General features: G+C 36.5%; 1 protein-coding gene across 1 annotated transcript in view; it reads right to left on the bottom strand.

Moving 5' to 3' along the window:
• The window catches only part of SKAP1 (src kinase associated phosphoprotein 1), a 278,148-nt gene that overhangs the window by 174,408 nt on the left and 84,332 nt on the right, over window positions 1–19,408 (bottom strand). The gene's annotated exons all lie outside the window — the stretch shown is intronic.

Here is a 19,408-nt window from a genome sequence, read left to right as displayed (position 1 = left end):
TTAAATTTCATATTCATCACCATAATTCATAATGGCCCAGGAAGGCATTTAGGTTTCTATATTCTTACACAGGAACTGCCATATTGAAACAGACCACGGGTCCATCCCCTTTGCCATGTGACTCTGACGGGGAACAGATGCTTCAGAGGAAAGCTCTCCTCTCAGCAACCCAAATCCAATAATACACCTAATGGTGCAATTCTATATCAAGAACATCATTTCTTTTTGACCTCAGATGGCAATTATCTTCTACCCAAAGCAGGAGGCTGACTCACTTTGATTTCATGCTGGGTGGCCCACTTAAGATGTCCCACTTAAAATTACATCAAGGCTGCTATCTTCATTCACTTGGCTTTTCTGACACACTAGACTACTTCCACAATCTGCTGTCATCACCGTCACTATTAGGCTCTCAGGGATTTGGAATCACGTAGGTATAATACAAACGGTTGTTATTTGTACTAGCAACTGATGTCTTAAAAATCGTGGCTCTCTTTAAAAAAAATCAAAGTTTTCTATTATTAGCTTCCATGTTTTCAAAGACTCTAGTATTCCCAATTTAATATAAATAATAATCTTGAAGTGGAGACAAAAAGGAGATATGAACCTTTAATGTTTGAAGGAGGCCATAAATACACAAGAGTGGCAAGAATAACCTTTTGATAGAAATTTCCTAGAACAAATGAATTCCTGTGACTTTGTTGTTGATGGTTCTCTGACAGAGTTAAAAAAAAACACAATAAAATAAAATAAGTAGACTGGAATGGCAAAAGGCAGGCAAGTAATCAGGAGTGTGAAACTAGAGCCAGTCGCCTTCAGGTTCAAATATCCATTGTAGAAGCATTTTCAACCATAACCCCCAGTTCCTATCACCTCGAGAGGACTCTCCTTTGGGAAAGGTCTTTACCTGCCACACCCTTTCCATAACTCTGGAGCAGACAATTTTAGGAATTAGAGCTAGAACATATTTAATAATTTGAAAGAATAGATAAAGTCTTTTCCCAACTGGGAAAACAATGACAAACTTGGAGAAGCCAATCATTTTCTCCATTGGTGTATTCTGGTGGTCAATGGTGGTGCTTCACAACTTGAACAGAACAGTTCTATTAAAATTATGAATATTGTATTTGAGATGACTCTTTCTGTGAATAAAAATTTAAAGATTTAATGAGAAAGCTTATGACCAAGTGTCTAAAATATCCCTTAAACAAAGAGCATCTACCAAATGGACAAGTATCCCAAGGTCTTCCAAATATCAATAGGTGAAAAAAACTGAAGAGCAAAATTATCAAGATATTTCATGAGATAAGAGATCCAAAGGCATACATAAGGTAACCCAGGAACAAAAATCAAGCCAAAAATAAAGAAGGATGTGTATATTGATTATACCAGGAAATAGTCTCTCATGAACTACAAATAACCACACAATAACTCAAGAGCAGGTCATCAGGAAAAACTTGGACTTGAATTAAATGATCTTATTGGCTCTTTGTATACCTTAAAAAGCCTCTAAATCAATTCTGGGTCCTAAATAATTCCATAATATTACCTTAAAATTAAACTGATATCCTAGGCAAGGATATCTTCCAAAAGTAAAATTTTTCTTTACTATTTTGGAAATAAGGTTGCTGTAAAAACCTATAACATGGTAGAAACTCATAGTGTCCAGCACACTTATAAAGGTTAAATAAAAATAACTTATTGGGGCTGAACTTTGTAATTCCTAAAAATAGCAATAGTTACACTAGTATAAAAAAGAAAGTAACCTTCTCTTAAAAATCTTATTAAGGCAAAGGGAACACAGTCTAAAAGAAAAAAATAGTACAGACTTTTCATCAAAAGAAAAAGGATTTCTTCTTATCAGTAATAACAGTAGTTAAAACAGCAGTAATAAAACATGATATTATATACTTGAAAGTTGCTAGGAATACACCTCAGGCATTCTCAGCACACACAAAAAAGAGAGAGTTAAGTGTGTAAGGTGATGAATATGTTAATTATCTTGATCATGGCAATCATTCCACAATGCATATGTATACAAAATCATCACACTGTATACTTTTAAATATATACAATTATATTTGTCAACTATTCCTCAACAAAGTTGAGGGAAAAAGAATAATGAATAAAATTCATAGATACTTAAAAACTCATTCAACTGTTATCATGCTGACCAGCGAGGAATAGAAGACAGTGATTACTGAACTCATTACACGTCTAATGTTTTCTATTTCTCGTGGAAATCTGTGTATTCAGGCATAGGCTACCCAAGCCAATGGCGGGCATCCAGATAATGGGAACCTTGGTATGTGAGGTCTCAGAATTTCTCCAGATTTTTTTTGGAGGATGTCATACTAATGAGTAATATAGTTAGCAGTCTACAATATGATGGAGAGAAAAAAGCAAGGGACTTAGATAATCAGTAATCCAACCACATTGTAGGAGTTACCATTCGTTCATGCTTTCCATTTACCACAAGGCAGAAAATGGTCCCTCAAGAAATCACATGGCCAATCCCTTACCTTCCTAGATATAAATATGCAACGTATTCAAGATAGATGATTAGCCATCCTCTTTAAAAATTTTCAAGTAACAATATTCCACTGTCATCTTTGGTGTCTAGTTCACCCTTCTGTTTCATCATTTTACAGTTAAAATGCTCTCTCCGACCCATCCCTTACCTTTCCCCCCACCAATGAATGACATGGAAAGGTCCTCATCATTGCTCATGAACACCATGGCAAGAGCCTGCTAACCTTGCTTCCTTCCTCCTATAACATAGATCTGACTGTGTCAATTCATGACTTAAAATTTTTTTTCATAGATGCCTACCACCTACAAAATAAAATTGAAACACAGTCTTCACAATCCATACCCGAAGTATTTTCCAGGTTTGTCTCCCTCTGTCTTCACCAGTGCAGCATATGCCGCAGCCACCTCCCACTACCACATTCTATCCCCAAAAGCCTCCTTTCATATCCTCGCTCATGTTTCATTATCTGCCTGGAATTGCCTTTCCTTTATTTTAAACTGCTGACCGTACTTCAGAAGGCCCACGGCCTTCTCAAAGTTTCTGTAGAATTTCCCACTCAAGATGGATCTCGCACTCCTTTGTTCTCTTAACACATTACATAATTACCATATTCTATCTTCATTACATTTGCACAAAAGTTTATTTGTAATCCACTTGAGGGCAGGGATGCTCTCTCCTTTATTTCTTGGCATAGATCTTGCACAGGCTCTATAATAAAGGGAAGTTTACTGATAATTACACTGGAAGACTAACAGAAAGAGTGCTCTGTAGATCTATGTTCTTCTAGTTTTGCTACTTAATGGCTATGTCTAAGGCAAATCACAGTATCTCTGAGCCAATGGCTGCTATGGCTCTAGGCAACAAGTTTGTATTCCAGGTAAGAGGAAGGTAAAGGGATAAAAGGGCAAAGGACTTTCTTATTTTGGAACGGACACTTCCTCTGGTGACTTTACCTTACAACTTGATGGCCAGAACTGTGTCTGGTGGCCACCTTCCTGCAGGTTTGTCTAGGAAGGCAAGGGTTTTCAGCTGGGCACATGACCACTTGGACAAAATCAGGGTTCTGTAAGTAATAAATGAAATGAAACGGATGCTGATACACAATTAGTAGGGCCGGCAACAACTTAGAAGAAGGAAGATAGTGAAATTGCTACATTTTCAGGCAACAGTAAAACAAAGCCAGAGGAAAAAAAAATCACGTTAATGTGGACAAATTGCAGAAAAGCCTCACAAGGCTGCATCAATCACAGGCAGAGAAATGGCAGATGAGCTCCAGTGCAGCTAAGTGTTAGCTAATGCTTTTTAGTACTAGGAAAACATACAAGAAATTTTACTCACAGAATCTAAATTATACTTAATGGATTATGGACATTCAACAATTAAAACTAAAGAAAAGTTTCTCACTTAGATCATGAGAAAGTGATGCTTGAAGACATTAGTCTAATGGGCTTCTCTGAGCAAACAGGGCACAAAATTGGAGGCGATATGATAAAAAGCCTTGTGACTTCTATTTTTCAATGTGTTTGTTTTAAAATTTGTTTAACAAGTACATATTGAGCTTTTCTATGTGAAAAGCGCCATGCCAGATGCTGGAGGCTGAAGAAGAAAAAAAACCCCAAAACACAAAGTTTGGATTAGGCATCATCACCGCCTTCAAAAGAGGCGATGATGAAGAGGGAGACACATATGAAGGCCTGGGCAAAACAGAAGGATGGGAGAGATGGTGCTGAGCCAAGGAAGATTCCAAGTGGGACCGTGAGTGTTGGGCTGTCTGTTACTCTAACACTGCTCCAGCGACAGGATGGAGAAGTCTTCTCAGGTCTGGTTGGCACGTTCTCTATGACGTCGAGCTCTTTACAAACACGTGCTGTGACTACCGTTCGCTCCTTCGATGCGCTCATGTCACTGTGGACTCTCTTGCATCCCCTGCTGTTCATCGATACTTATTTAATGTCACAACTAACAAGCACGCTCATTAAAACAAAACAAAACAAAAAAACCAATGACCTTTCATTTAAAAAACTAACATGCTCAAAGCAACAAACTTAGGAAATACAGAAATGCACAAAAGGAAAAAAAAAACACACAACAACATATAATACCATAACCCAGAAAAACCCACTGTTAACATTTTGGTAAATGTCCTTTCCATACTGTTTCGTATCCTGCTTTTTCCCTTTAATATATCATGAACATCTTCCTATGACAGTAATGACTCATCTACTGACAACATGACTTCTAATGGCTGCACTGCAGTCCATCATATGGTGTACCATAATTTATTACACCAATCCCATGTAATTAGACATTTAGCTTGTTTCCAATTACTTGATGTTCTAGGAGCTATACTGGCTTATTTCCTTAGAATAAATTCCTAGAAGTGAAACTTCTGGGCCTACGGCTCTGTATGTTTTCAAGATTTTTGAAAAATAATTTTTATTGTTTATTTTTCATTATAAAAATAATATTCTATATAAAATTTAGAAATAAAAGCATGCCAAAATATTATGGTAAAGAACATTATGGGGGTTTTTTGTACACATATGTATCTATTTTATTTATTTTTTAAAAATTTGTTATTTATTTATTTATTTTGAGAGAGAGAGAAAGAGCACGAGCAGGGGAGGGGCAACAAGAGAGGGAGAAAGAAGATCCCAAGCAGGCTCTGTGCTAACAGTGTGGATCGATCCCACAAGCTACGAAATCATGACCTAAGCCGAAATCCAGAATCGGATGCTTAAAGCAACCGAGCCACCCAGACACCTCCATATATATATCTATTTTAAAAAGTAGGGACTTACTGTATATGCTCTTATAACCTTGTGTTTTCACTTAACAGAGTATAAGCATCTTTCCACTCATTAAATGTTCTTCTACAAACATCACTTCTAATGCTTACATATATTCCATTATATGCTGGTAGTTAGACATTTAGCCTGTTTCCAATTTTGTGCTTTCATAAACAAGTGTTCAATGAACATCCTTATACATACTTGTTTATTTTTTGAAAGCACACTTAAAGTTAAATTGTCAAGTCAAAGGGCACTTACAATTAAAGTTTTTGTTACAGTCCCCCTGATATGTCCCTCCAGAAAGACTATAGTCAGTACTATAGTCACACTGTACTGTGTGGCCGCTTCCTACAATTTTGCCCAACCCTGAATATTTTCATTTACTGCTGCCCAACCCTTGTCAGCCTGATAAATTCCTATAGATCTTTTACGATGTAACTCAAATATCACCTCCTCCGAGAGGCCTTCCCTGATCTCATTTCCTTTCCAGGTATAGTTGTTCCCTTCACAATGCTCTCTAACACAATTAATGCTCCTCATTTTTAGTGTTTACTTCTAAGAAGTTAAATTACTCATTCAAATATTGTCTTTCCAACTAGACTGTATACTTCTTGGAGGTAAGTGTCACATCTTATTCACTGCTGTAGTCTCCGTGCCTGGCTGTGTCTGACACACACTAGGCACCAAGAAATGTTTGCTGGGTGAATATACAGATTACTGTCACAACTTCCCATGCTTTCTTACAGAAAATGCCGCAAGTTTCATTTCAGATTTCAATTCTTTTTTTTTAAATGCTTTTAACGTTTATTTATTATTGAGAGACAGAGCGTGAACAGGGGAGGGGCAGAGAGAGGGGGAGACCCAGAATCGGAAGCAGGCTCCGGGCTCTGAGCTGTCAGCACAGAGCCCGACGCAGGGCTCGAACTCATAAACCAAGAGATCACGACCTGAGCCAAAGTCGGACGCTTAACCGACTGAGCCACCCAGGCGCCCCTCAGATTTCAATTCTTGACATAATTAGTTATGTATGAATCTGTAGGTGTTAAACACAGGAAGTGTCCGGATTTTTAAAGTATAATCTAGTGGGAAGTGTTCATTGGTAATCTTTATGGAAGGGAAAACAAGGCTTGCATTTACAAACTTTGACCTTCTTTTTCAAAATCTCTACCACATATTTATAAACAAAAAATGTCTTAATACTATAAATTGCTTTCACTTTAAAGGCGAAAATGCTCATTATTAAACACAAACACACTTAGCACTGCCAAACACACACACACACACACACACACACACACAGACACACACACCCTATCTCTGAGTGCAAACAACTAAGATCTACAAGTTCCAGCCAAGCAGAATATGGGGAAACTTAAAAATAGTTATGTTAAACTAATTTTATAACACTTCATAATCCTTCCAAGGGTGTAAAACATCAATAACTCCACTTTTATTATAAACAGCCCCAAATATGAACATCTTGCTAGAACTAACATTTTGCTAGAACTATCCTGATAATGAAGGGAAAGGCATTGTTTATTTTAGCATGACCCCCACCGATTAAGATGCTGTCAAAATCTTCCTGTCCATATTATATTCTTGAAACCTCAATAAGTTCATTTGTTTCAAAGCTAGGGAAATAGAGATGATAAAAAACAAAAGAAACTATCATAGCCTGTAGGAAATTCTACAGGTCAAATGGCCCAGCCTCTTCAATCTTCTGGAGCTTTGGAATAGATTGGAAATGACATCTGCAAGGTTGTCTCTCATTGGAATATTTTTTTTTCCCTGAAAACTCAGCACCCCTGTGAGTGAAGGACTGATTTTGTGTTAAATGGTTTACCTAGAGCAAATTCAAACACCTGGATGTTGCAATGCAGTATAAGTGCATTCCTTTCATGTTTGAAATCTTTTATTTTTATGTTTGTTTTCATTCTTATATTGATTGTAGATCAGAATTCAGAGCAGGACACTAATAACATATCTAATAATTTCTCCTTACTGTTTTTCCTAGATTATTCCTTGTTCTGATGGCCATAAACTCGAGCATTATCAAGGTTTACCGAACACTAGTAACTGACTACAAAGCTCCTCGATCCAAAATGCTTTCTTTCCAAAGAACCATTTTAAGTGATGACCACAAGGTGTGTGATAAGAAAACTGGTTGGGCAAAGAGTTTATGGCCATTCAGAAAGGACCATTAGGATCAACATACAAAAGAGCAACTCCCACTTTTTTCTTTTTAAAAATGTTTAAATATGTATTTTCCAAAGTGATTGCTAAATATGAAGCTAATGGAACACTCTTTCAACTTACAGAAAGGCATAAAGCTCACCATACTAAGTGGCAGACCAGGAAATAAATCCTCTGTTCAGATATATCTGCACCTTAAGTTTTTCTTTTCCTTTTTAAAAATCTTGCCCATGTAAAAAAAAAATGTTATGTCTCGTAAATCTTTTTGCCCTTCATCCCTTACTTTTCCTTATAATTTATCCACTGAAGAACCTGGGATGTTCAATTGTTTGGAGGTTCCCACTGTCTGAATTGTGCTAGTTGCAGGCTCACAGTTCCCCATGTTCTTCTGCCGTGTTTTTCCTGCAAATTGCCAGTTGGGCTCAAAGCCTTGATGGCTCGTGTCTGGCACTGTTTTGTGCCTCAGTTCCTTATCTTTCTTTTTTTAGGTTATGTTGTGCTTACCCCAAGTGTAGCTATCTGCCATCTGTCACCACCTAATGCTACTACAATACTATTGACTACATGTTCCTCAGTTTCTTAATTTGAAAAAAGGAGACCCACACATTACAGCTCACTGTGGAGGGAGCTGAAGACCAAGAAACTACCTTGGCAAGAGTATGGTCAGAGAACCCAAACCCTGCTGTTGCCTGGCTTCTGTCTGGCTTCCAGCTCTGCCACATGTGAGGTGATCCCAGACAAATCTCAGGCTCAGTTTCCTTCCCCTCGATCAGACAGGGATGCCGCTCACCTCATGAGACAACTGAGGGTTAAATGGGGTGATGCAATCACACAAGAGTTTTAAAGTCTCAAGTACTATAAACATGTACAAATTAGTGACATTACTCATTAGCGGGGGCTTAAACACTTTCATAATGAAACAACATTTTAATGCCTTGGAGAATTAATTTCTTGAGAAGGGTTAGCTGAGGCACTAGCACAAAACAAAAAGATGATATGACTTAATGAATACTTGTGAAGGAATAAGTGACAGCCTCCCAGCTGCACCCCAGAAACTTACGGTCCTAGGACTCAGGAGCTCTGCGAGTTCCGTAGGATGAGAGCCTTTCAAGCTTCCACCATGCACAAACATCACGGTACCGTTTAAGCAACCCATTCCAAAGCCACTCATCAAAATGATGAGTAATGATTTATAGCAGGTGAATACTGGGTCGGGGGGGAGGGGGAAATGCTGATTTCATTTACCTTTCAATCTGTGCAAATCCGTTAACTATGGATTCTAATACTCTCTTCTTTAAAGCAGTTTGCCAGGTCGCTTTTCTTCTTCCACTCCACATCCTGTTTTCTCCGGGCTTCTCACATAAATTCACCTGGGAACCCTTCTGCCTAGTCACGTACCTGCCACCTCTGACCTTCTCAGCCGCAGGCTGTGCTGGAGCCTTCCTTTCTTCTCTCCCTTGCCCACCCAACTCCCATCCAGCCCATGTCTCAGGGAGTTTCAGAAATACTATTTCCAGGTTGTCTTGATTATCTAATTAAGAAGAAGCCATTTGTCCAGAGCCGTGCTCTTCAATATGGTAGCTACTAGCTACATGTGACTATTTACAGGTATATTTAAATTTAAATTAATTCGAAAAATACGGTTTCTCACGCTTGCTGGCCATATTGTCGAGTGCTCAGTAGCTACATTTGGTGGTGGCTATTTCATTAAACAGTGTAAATATTACAGAACATTTTCATCGCCGCAGAAAGTTCTTTTGGAAAGCAATGTGCAGGAGCACCTTTCCTCTCCCTCTACAATCTCGTTAGACAATGTGGTGTAGCAGAAGAGATATGAGCTCTGAAATTAAATGCCCTCTAGCTTTTGCATATTGGACTGAAAAGGGTGATTATGTGAAGTTGTGGAAGCACCTAGCACAATACCTGCCACAGAGTAGGTGCTCACTCAATGGTAGCCATTATTAATACTCTACTCCTTGTTCAGGTAACTCCAGAGCTTCTACCTTTTCTGTTTAGCAGTATACACAAGTATCTAAAGGAAAAACAACAAAAGTTGTTTTTTTTTTTCTATGAGGCAATGTGGCATATTGGAAAGATTATGGGCTTTGGATGCATAGAGACTCGTTTAGATCCATTTTATTAGCTGAGGGTCCTGGGCAAATTAATCTCTCTCTGAGGCTCAGTTTCTTCATCTATAGTATGGGAATAATAATATTTATGCTGTATTACAGTAGTAATGATGATTACAGGTAATGTATGTAAAACACTATGTCTGGCATATGGTATGGGTTCAATAAATTTATTATACAAGGCAGGTACTATTAATTCACCTTGGAGAGTGCCATGCATTCAGCATAGTTAGATGCTAAGTGATTGTTGCTGTTGCTAATGAAGGTCAGGCTAATAAACCTTTTGTAGAATGTGTTAGGTGTTAGGCATTGTTCCAACACTTCTCCCCACATAGGGCTTTCTTTAGTATTCCTGGGATACAGCTAAACTAAACTTTTCCTCTGTGGTATTATCAATTCCACTCATAACAGTTATCTTCAGTTTGTATGATAGGATGAAAAAACCGAGCATTCACAACTCATCAGATAGATTTTAACTTACTGTCACTCAGTAGTTTTTACTATTCTAAAGGCATTTACAGAGTGGCATGCTGGATTGGCACTGCAAAGATTGGCATAAAGAACTGTCACCATCACTGTCACCAAGAGAGGCTGCAGCTAAAAATTGTGCCTGGACAGCAAGTCTGAAATATATGCCTTCAGAGCACAATCCAAATATCACAACTTTTTTTTTTTTTTTTTTGGTCTTAACAGAGATTAGACGCATGCATGAGGAATTGGAGGCTGGGGGAAGGAGAAGGGAAACATTTTGCATTCTGAGACCCTCTTACACATTCATGCTGCCAGGAGAAGGGCAAACGAAAATCAAATCTCTCTTGCTTCTAGCAGCTGGTACACCCTAAGTGAGAGTATATTTCAAGGAGGTGTTCTATTTGCTTGAGTTGTCTTGTTCCTTCATCTGCAACTTGTGGGTCCTTCTAAAATATCCCCGGGGGAGGAGGTGGAGAATAGTGAATAACCAAGTTAGTACCCAGTCGTTCCACAGGAGAGAGAGAGAGACAGAGACAGAGACAGAGACAGAGAGAGAGAGAGAGAGAGAGACCAACCGACCAAGTAACCAAATAATGAGAGCTCTGAGTTCAATAACTGGGATTATCCCATGGCAAGAGATAAAGGATTCTGTTATCATTGAGCAGGATTCCTTTATCTCTCAGAGACAATCAACCTTCAGCCAGAGGAGAGTAACCTTAAAACCTCATAACTCAATTTAACATAGTGTTAAAGTTTGGGGGGACATTTGTCAGTGCTGGGGCTGATATAATCAGTCTGAGAGCCCCTAGAACAAAGAGCAGTGGGTGACGAGCATGTCACCTCTCTGCACATTCGTTTCCTTGATGAACAAGGAGCTATTAGCTGCAGAGAAAGCATTATCTAGGTGAAGAACGATGCCGATCGTTTTAGCTGCTTCTCCCGAAATTGTGGAGTAGAACATAGGGTCCCAGCAAGTTACGGAGTAGTTTTTGTTACTGTGGTGTTGAGCATTTCTTAAAATTTAAGTTTAATTTGGGAGGGTATATAGACACATACCTATTCCTCAACAGCAACCAGGAATCAATCTGAGACATAGATCTCTTTGTAACCTCTGCTCTTACCTCATTAAATTAAAAAGTTTTAAAATACTCAATCATATAAGACTTCTTAAAAGTCTAGTTGGACTGAACACTAGCTTCTAGGCAACATTCAAGGACTAGTTAGTAAAACATTTAAGGAAAGGGAGAATACATTCACAGGGCACGTGGGTTTTGAAGGAGTAGGCACCGACTTCAAAATTTAATTCTCAATAAAATATAAACTTTACTCTAATTACGAACTTCTACAAAAAATGTTATTTCTCAATTAATCTGCCCAATAAAATTGTTTGCCACTTGACAGTTTCTTCACGTTATATTTTAACTTAATCATTGCTTTTACTGACTCTAAAGAGAAATGTAACCTGTAATACATTAGCAAAAACCACTTTATAATTTTAGTTTGTTTTTTTTTAAACTACAATTTTTAAAGTTACATTCGTTTTTTTAAAATATTTTTCTTTAATTTTATCATTCAGCAGAGTTTATAATATTACTCTAGCTTTAAAATACTGATGCAATTTATAAAAGAATAACACTATTAACTCTTCTCTGAATGTAGGCTTCCTGGCCTTCAGATACAAAATTTTGTTTTTACTTTTGCTGAGTAGGCTTATTTTTATCATTTCTTTTCATATGTTCTCTGGATATGCTGGATCAAGGACCGATAATTTAAGTTAGCATCTTAGAAATCCAGAAACTTTCATGTAACAAACTCATTAAAATATATTTCAGAAACCGACTCAGACAACAACATAAAATATCTGCCTTTTATCATTTAAAAATGACCAGCATATTTCATTTTTAAAGGATAGTAAAAGTTTCTTAATCAAAAACTTCTCAGGGATTTTTCACCACATGGATTTACTGCAAACCTGCTATTTCTGCCAGACCAGTAAACCTGCCAGCCCACCTCAGTCAATATCTCACACTGAGATGCCATGTTTTAAAAAATATCCCTGATCAGGTAAATATTATAGGATATATTCTTTCCTAACCCTGCAGATACAGCTTTCACGGAGACATTTATGAGACCTGAAAGGACTGAGGGAAAAATAAAACCCATACTGCTTTTTAGGTTTTTTTTTTTTTAATTCTTTATTGGAATTCCAATAATTCATTTAGCAGTGTGCAAAAGATTTCATAAAAATCTTTTCCTAATTTTACACCTTTGCCATATATTGAAAATCATACCCAGCACGCTCTTATATCATTTGGACTGAAAAACAGAATACGTTAAAATTACTGTGAGTGATAAGTTGGGTAAGAGTTTAAAGGACATTGTAACTAAATCAGACAGAACTCAATTCCTGCCCATTTTATATAGGAAAAGAAAACTTCCAAGTTGTGAAACTTTTGTACCTCAGTCTGGCTTCTGCAGTGCTAGACCTGGGTCTCTGCAATGTTGTGTATAGGGATTTATACCGTAGCGGTCATAACTGTAATATACAGTATACCACACTCTAATCATCATAAGTGAACCGTAAAATGTGCCTCAATACTCACTCAACTCTTAGAATTTACCAACTCACCGCTTGTATCTTTCCAGCAATCCCCCCTTAACTAACTTCCTACAGCAAACAGGTAAACGAAAAGAGTATAAGAAACAACAAAAATGCTGAAGGAAGACCATCAGATGTAAAAGCTAAACATCTTAAAAGTTTATAAATGTTATGTGCCTTCACAAGCTAGTCCCCATTTATTTTTGCCAGACATAATTTTAGTGGAGTAACCTAACCTTTCTCACTGAACTAGAATTAATACCAACTTTTCCAACATTTGTTCTAAATTTCTTTGCACCAGATATGCAAAGTCATTACTCATGCATGTACTTTTCTCTCCCAATTAGATAAAGCTGGGACCTCTTTCATAGCTGGAAAAGGTTTTCTGCACTGGTTAGACAAGCTATATGTATTGTCTCTTAACGCTAAATGAAACATATCTTTTTTTTCAAAGTTAACATATTTAGAGCTAAATTACAGTACAATTTGATAAGTCATTCATCGGACAGACACAAAAGCACCAAGAAGCTGTTTTTTTGAAAAGCAGGATTTGATCAAGTTAAATATGTAGTAAAAAAGTCTTCCCTGTTTGGCTCCTTCTTAATGTCTCTCATCCTAAATGAAAGGGAATTTTAATGAATTGCAAATTAAGGGGGAAACACTTAAAAAGCAACACTATCAAATTTAAATAAATTTATTATTTTTGGAGAAACAAACATGCAAAAGATTCCGTATGAAAAGCTGCTTGAACTGCCTTGGTGTTCCTTAAGAAAACTCAGAAAGATGCTTGCTTTACAGCTGAAGGTATTTACACATAGCGAGTGACAAAGCAAGGAAGAAACAAACAAGTAACTTGCTTTCTTTTCAGCTTCAATGATATGATAAAGAAAATAACTATTCTTTATAATAAGACACTCAATAAGAACTCAGATGTAATTTCTAGGAAACTCTCTTCTATACCAACAATGACTATGATACTCCCTCTGACACCTCTTTATAGCTAGAAAAGTTAAACTTCTGCAAAAATTTCTCTATTATACTATATTATTATTAACTGTAATTTCCAAGAAACTGATCATTATACCTTCCCCGTTTTAATGCTAAAATAAAGAATTCAAACTCTCAAACTGATTAGTAAATTTGGGTTAATAAATAACTATTCTAAAATAAATCTTCTTCCAAGAGCCAAGGAAAGACAGATCTCTAGGTAGGAACATACATGCCAGAGAGCTTTGTGAAAATACATATATATGACTTAAAATCGATAGTCAAAGAATGTATGTCCAAGAGCAGTCACAATTTTTTGGTGAACAAACCAATCGAAATATATGTGGTGGTAAATAGCACAGGGATAAGTAAGGGCCGTTTTCTGTTTCTCCACTTTCCATTTTTATGAAAATCCACAACTTAATCTGTCTCATGAAAAGTGCAGCTTTACGTGAAAAAAAAAAATCAGATACAGCTGTTGCTTGAGAAAGCTAGCACAGATCAGAAAATCAGGTTTAAAGATCACCTAAACTGATTACAGAGAAATCTCAAAAATGTTGTCAAATTATTGTTTGTTAAAAAAATATATAAAAATTATATTATTCCTATTAAGATCCATACTTTGTTATTAAGAGGTTTAGGTTTGTTAAATTTTGTCTTCAGAAGCTCAGAGGAATGTCAATACCACAGATTAATAAATAGCTGAGATTAAAATTTTATTCATACATCTTAAGGGGGAAGCACACAAATTGAATTAATTTCCCTATTTAAAAGAAAAAAATTATCATCTCTTCAAGTAGGGAAGAAAAAAAGGGAATCAGTCAAAACTATCAGTTTTCTATTTAATATTTAAATCATTACAATATTCTTGTTTCACCTGTGACCAAACCCTTTTCATTTTGTTCTGCTATGTCTATGCCATTCCTCTCTTGCAATGCCTTAACTGGTGCAATATTCAATATCTCCCTTTTGGAAAAAAAATCTAATATTAAAAAGCATGGTCCCATATTTATTTCTAGAGTTCCTGGAATTTCCTGATAGGACCCCATATTTTCATTAGCACATGACCTGAGCATGAAGGCAATCGACCTAAACCATTACTCAAGTTTTTTGAGTAGCTCTAAAAAACAAAACAAAACAAAACAAAACAAAACAAAACAAAACAAAACTACTTAGGGGCAGTGTTTAATTTGAATCTCTCTCCTTCCTGGATTATTATGTAAGGCATATTAATAACAATCCCTCATTGGTTCTTGTCTATATACCAACTATTCCAAGACATAGGTGTTACCTTGAGTGGTGTCCTAGAATAATAAACGTAATTTTGTGTTACCTGTAGAAATTTCTTTCTATCGGCAAGATACGTGACCTTATTTGCATGCCAGTTCAGTCTTCCCTTCAGCTATATGCTACTTACTAGGCCTTTATGAATATCTAAAATGCATCTACCATAGAAGGAATGCTACGGTCATAAATTTGAAAACTGGTCAAATTAATATGTTATAGAGGATTTAGGATATCTGTTTAACTCTGTCAGAAATGCTAACCACATGCATTTAGAATGGCAAAGAAAAAAATACCTATAAATTTGGTTTAAAACTCATATCCAAACCTCCTTTATTTATCTATTTAGGAATATAAAACCTTCAAGATGATAGTTTTATTTTATTTGTCCTCATCCTAACTTACATAATAAGAATATACTGAAATGACAGTTGTAAGAAAGTAATATCTTTTAGGTTTTAGGGCATTAATAAAATAAAAGAACAGGAATTTCTCAGATCTTAGTGTATGTGTACTTGGGTACATATATAGGGATATACATGTGTGTATAATTTTTAATTTTTTTGATTCATTACCTATGCTCATATGTTGAGAACTTAAGCGTTTCAGCCTTCCTCAGCAGCTAAAACAAAATAATCTAGGAAAGCCCAAATGTAGTATTTTCTTTTACCACAAGAGGGGGCTAGAGAATTCTGATCTCTTCTAAGGTCTGTAAAACCCTCTTAACTGCTACTTTATAGACATTCAATTACAACAGGCCATAATACATTAAGGCATTAAAATACACATATATCCCAGCATATGCCAAAGCAAGCACTACACTGGCGTGCCCACCAGATGATCACCAACAACAACATCAAATAAGCACTTAGGCATCTTCTAGTGGTTTATATGAGATTTTACGCTTTAGCACTTCCTCCCCCAAAAGGCAGCTCTCTTGGTTAGGTGATCCCCTTGGAATGGAAAATATCAAGGAGCGTGATAAAATACTCAAAGACTAGAGAGTATGGCAGGGGCAGAGTGAGGCAAGGATTAAGAGAACTGAAATTTATGTAGTTTGGGAAAGTGAAGACTCTGGGGATAAACGTTCACAGTCTTTAAATACCTTCTAAAGGTAACAATATAAATGAATTAGGGGAATTATTCAGTCTCAGAAGATGGTATAGAAAAGAGCAATGGCCTGAAACTAAGGAAGGAAAAGTTTAGGTTAGACATGAAGAATAAATTAGTAATAATAGTTGGGCGGGCAAGATGTCCTGCAAGGGAAGGATACAAAGCATAATCGCTATATTTGATAATTAATTAAATGAGATATTAGTAAGAATGATGTGAATTCATTAGAAGGGCTAGATTAGATAACTCAAGTGATTTTTTTTCCCCTAAGCTGTGACAATCTCTAGGCCCAACTGTGTTCTTGGGCATTCATAAATGTCTTTCAATGATGATAATGATCATTGGTAGAGAGAAGAGCTCATGATCCCAGTTAACCCTATGTGTTGTTGATTAAAAAAAAAATCTGAGTACTACTATAAAATAACTTAATTATAAAATTAACCACAGCAACAGTGTTTATCTGTCAGAGCACTCCTTTAAAATATACTGTGCCATATAAGTTATACCCTAAAGTTTTATAGAAATGGATCTATAAATTGGATAAAGGCTTCTATAAGTGAAAACTTTCCATGAAGGAACAATTCCCCTATAAATCCCAATTTTACAAGCCAGAACAACTACTGTGTATAATCTTTCCTTCCTATTAGACTAGTGTATCTGGGCTTAAGCTACGTAGGGCCCAGCAGAAGAAAAGGCTGTCACTCAAAGTCAGAAAGGCAATCTAGAGCCTAAGTGTAAAATGATCTGTGAATTCAACAATCTTTTCCTAGTAGAACATAATGTTCTAGATTAAAGGTGCTTTCACGTTGTTTTAAACAGCATTACTAACATTTACTTTTACTTGAAAAGTCAGAGTTCTATGACAGGCCAAAGAATTTACGGACAGCTGAAAAACAAAGATCACCAAAGCATGAAGAGTTGAAAAAATATATATGAATAGAAAGAGCATAAATATAACTGTATATTTACATAAACTAAGTACATGTATCTATATCACACCGGAGAGTATAGAATTCCTGAGCTTTAGACATGATTGCCCTAGGTCAGTCAGCTAACTCTCAGGTGATTCAGTGTTCATCTATAAGGCAGATGCTATGTTTAATTATAATGCATTTACAGATTCTAAGAGCAAGGTAATTAAGCATGGTATATAAGATTTTCTAATAAACAGCACACAAAGATACATAAGCCCTCCCCACTTCTGATTGATTTATATATCAATTCGATAAATATGTTACATTAGCAACCAAAACATGGCATATCATGCTACCACCACTGTAATGACCACACACACACATCTTCAATAACCATATACTGGAACTTTCACATTACCATTAGAGTTGCTGACTCTTTTTAGAATTTGGAGAACTCCAAGTTGGAGAGACAAAGAATACTCAAGGCAGTATGCGAAGGCTTAATCTCATTTGCCACGTCACTCACTTAAAAATAAACTGTTTGCACTTAAAAATGGCCACTGTTATTTCGCCCCTAATTATAGTGGAAGCTCAATAAAGGTTTGACCTTTCAGAGAATGGACTTCTGTGCACACTCCCAGCCTGGAATCGACTTCTAAAAACACTTTGGCCACAGCGCAGGCCAAATATTATCTTGACTTTCTTCCAAGCTTGCAAGTCTAACCAATTGTTTTTTTTTCCCCCTGCAAATTCTGTGCAAATTCTGATAATCAGCACTTGATTATGTACTGTATACTTTGTTGTGGGGGAGTCTAATCTTTTCTCTTCAACTAGATTATTTGCTCACTTAGGAAAGGGATCATATCTTATTCCTCTTTGTATCCTCCACACAGTCTCTAAACTCATGACTGAATAAAAGGACATTCAGTATAGGTATTCAATAGCTAACTCTTCATTGGCAGTATATTGAAATCTATAACATGGACAAAAAGGCCAAAAAAAGATAACTAATTAGTTCTATGTCAAATCAATTCAGAGGCTGATAGTATGCTTCTCATCGTTATAACTGCTAGCATTTATGGAACTCTTTGGGATTCTTTATAAAATGTAATACCCCCAAATCATTCTGGGAAGAGAATAAGAACATACAAAGGCCAGAGAGACACCTGTGTGTCTGAAGAACTTGCAAGAAATAGCCTAAGAGCCATGATCAAGTCTCCTGCAAAGCTGTTGGGGACTGCTCTGAAAAGCTTGCTGAGATCATGCAGGTGAGGGAAGGTGTGTAGTGTGGGTCTGGGAAGGCCACTCCCAGGGCAGTGGTCTTGGTTTCCATCCTGGTTCTATCTTGCTAGACATGAGATGTAGGAATTTAGCCTCTTTAGAATTTAGTTTCCTCTTTGGTAAAACAGAGATTAGATTAGGTGATTACCAAGCCTCTTCCAGCTGTAAAATGCCATTATTCTATATAAACTTTGGGTTAACTCTATAGAGTATATTATAGTGAAAAAAAGCATTACGGAAGATATCCAGCCATCAACACACGAAAGAATACTTTACTGGGTACTGGACAGAAGGTTAGACTTTAAACATGCACTAACAGCCCAACATGCCAGGCTGAAGAATGAAAAATGGGTTGTTCATAGACAGATAATTGTTATTGTTTTTTTATTCTTCACAAAACATGTATAATCCTTGGTAATCATTTGTTTAAGTTATATAAATTACTGTCAACTTTGAAACCCAGTTTGTCATCTTCATCTGTGATTTATACCAGACTATATAAACGACATGATGTCTTCGATCTAATAAGACATTTATCTTCATGAAGGAGGCCACTGTGATCCTGAGTGACAGCTTACTTACCCTTATCACAGTTAACTCAACATTAAGTCCTTAATTTCTCCCAATGATCTGATCTGACGGACTCACCTGAAGCCAACAGAAACTTGTTCACAAATACCATGCTTATGAAAGTATGTGTTTTACAGTAGGATTTGTTCTTTGGCTCCAAAAACACAGATGTGGAAGGAAGGAAGCTTTGCATTCTTCCACAGTGCGTACCATAAACACACACACATAAACTCCATCAGGGTTGACAGGAGTCATGTGCCTTTACTAAAGAAAAATATACCTGTGAGCAACAAAGATGAAAGCAACTGTCTGAAGAATAAAAAGAAAATGAGATAAATACTGTTTGAATGCATGTATATATGCACGTGTATTTATTTACATATTTGAATATGGAGAGCGACTATTTTGAGTCACATGCATTATTTTCACATCATAGAATAAAAAGGAACTAAAAATTCTAAATATCTTCATATAGTTTATGTAACTAAACACACACACACACACACACACACACACACACACACACACACACACAAATAGTG

The sequence above is a fragment of the Panthera leo genome, chromosome E1 (assembly GCF_018350215.1).
Source record: "Panthera leo isolate Ple1 chromosome E1, P.leo_Ple1_pat1.1, whole genome shotgun sequence".
NCBI classification, from domain to species: Eukaryota; Metazoa; Chordata; class Mammalia; order Carnivora; family Felidae; genus Panthera; species Panthera leo.
Note: the sequence above shows the minus strand (reverse complement) of the source record. Positions and strands in the feature narration are given on the sequence as shown.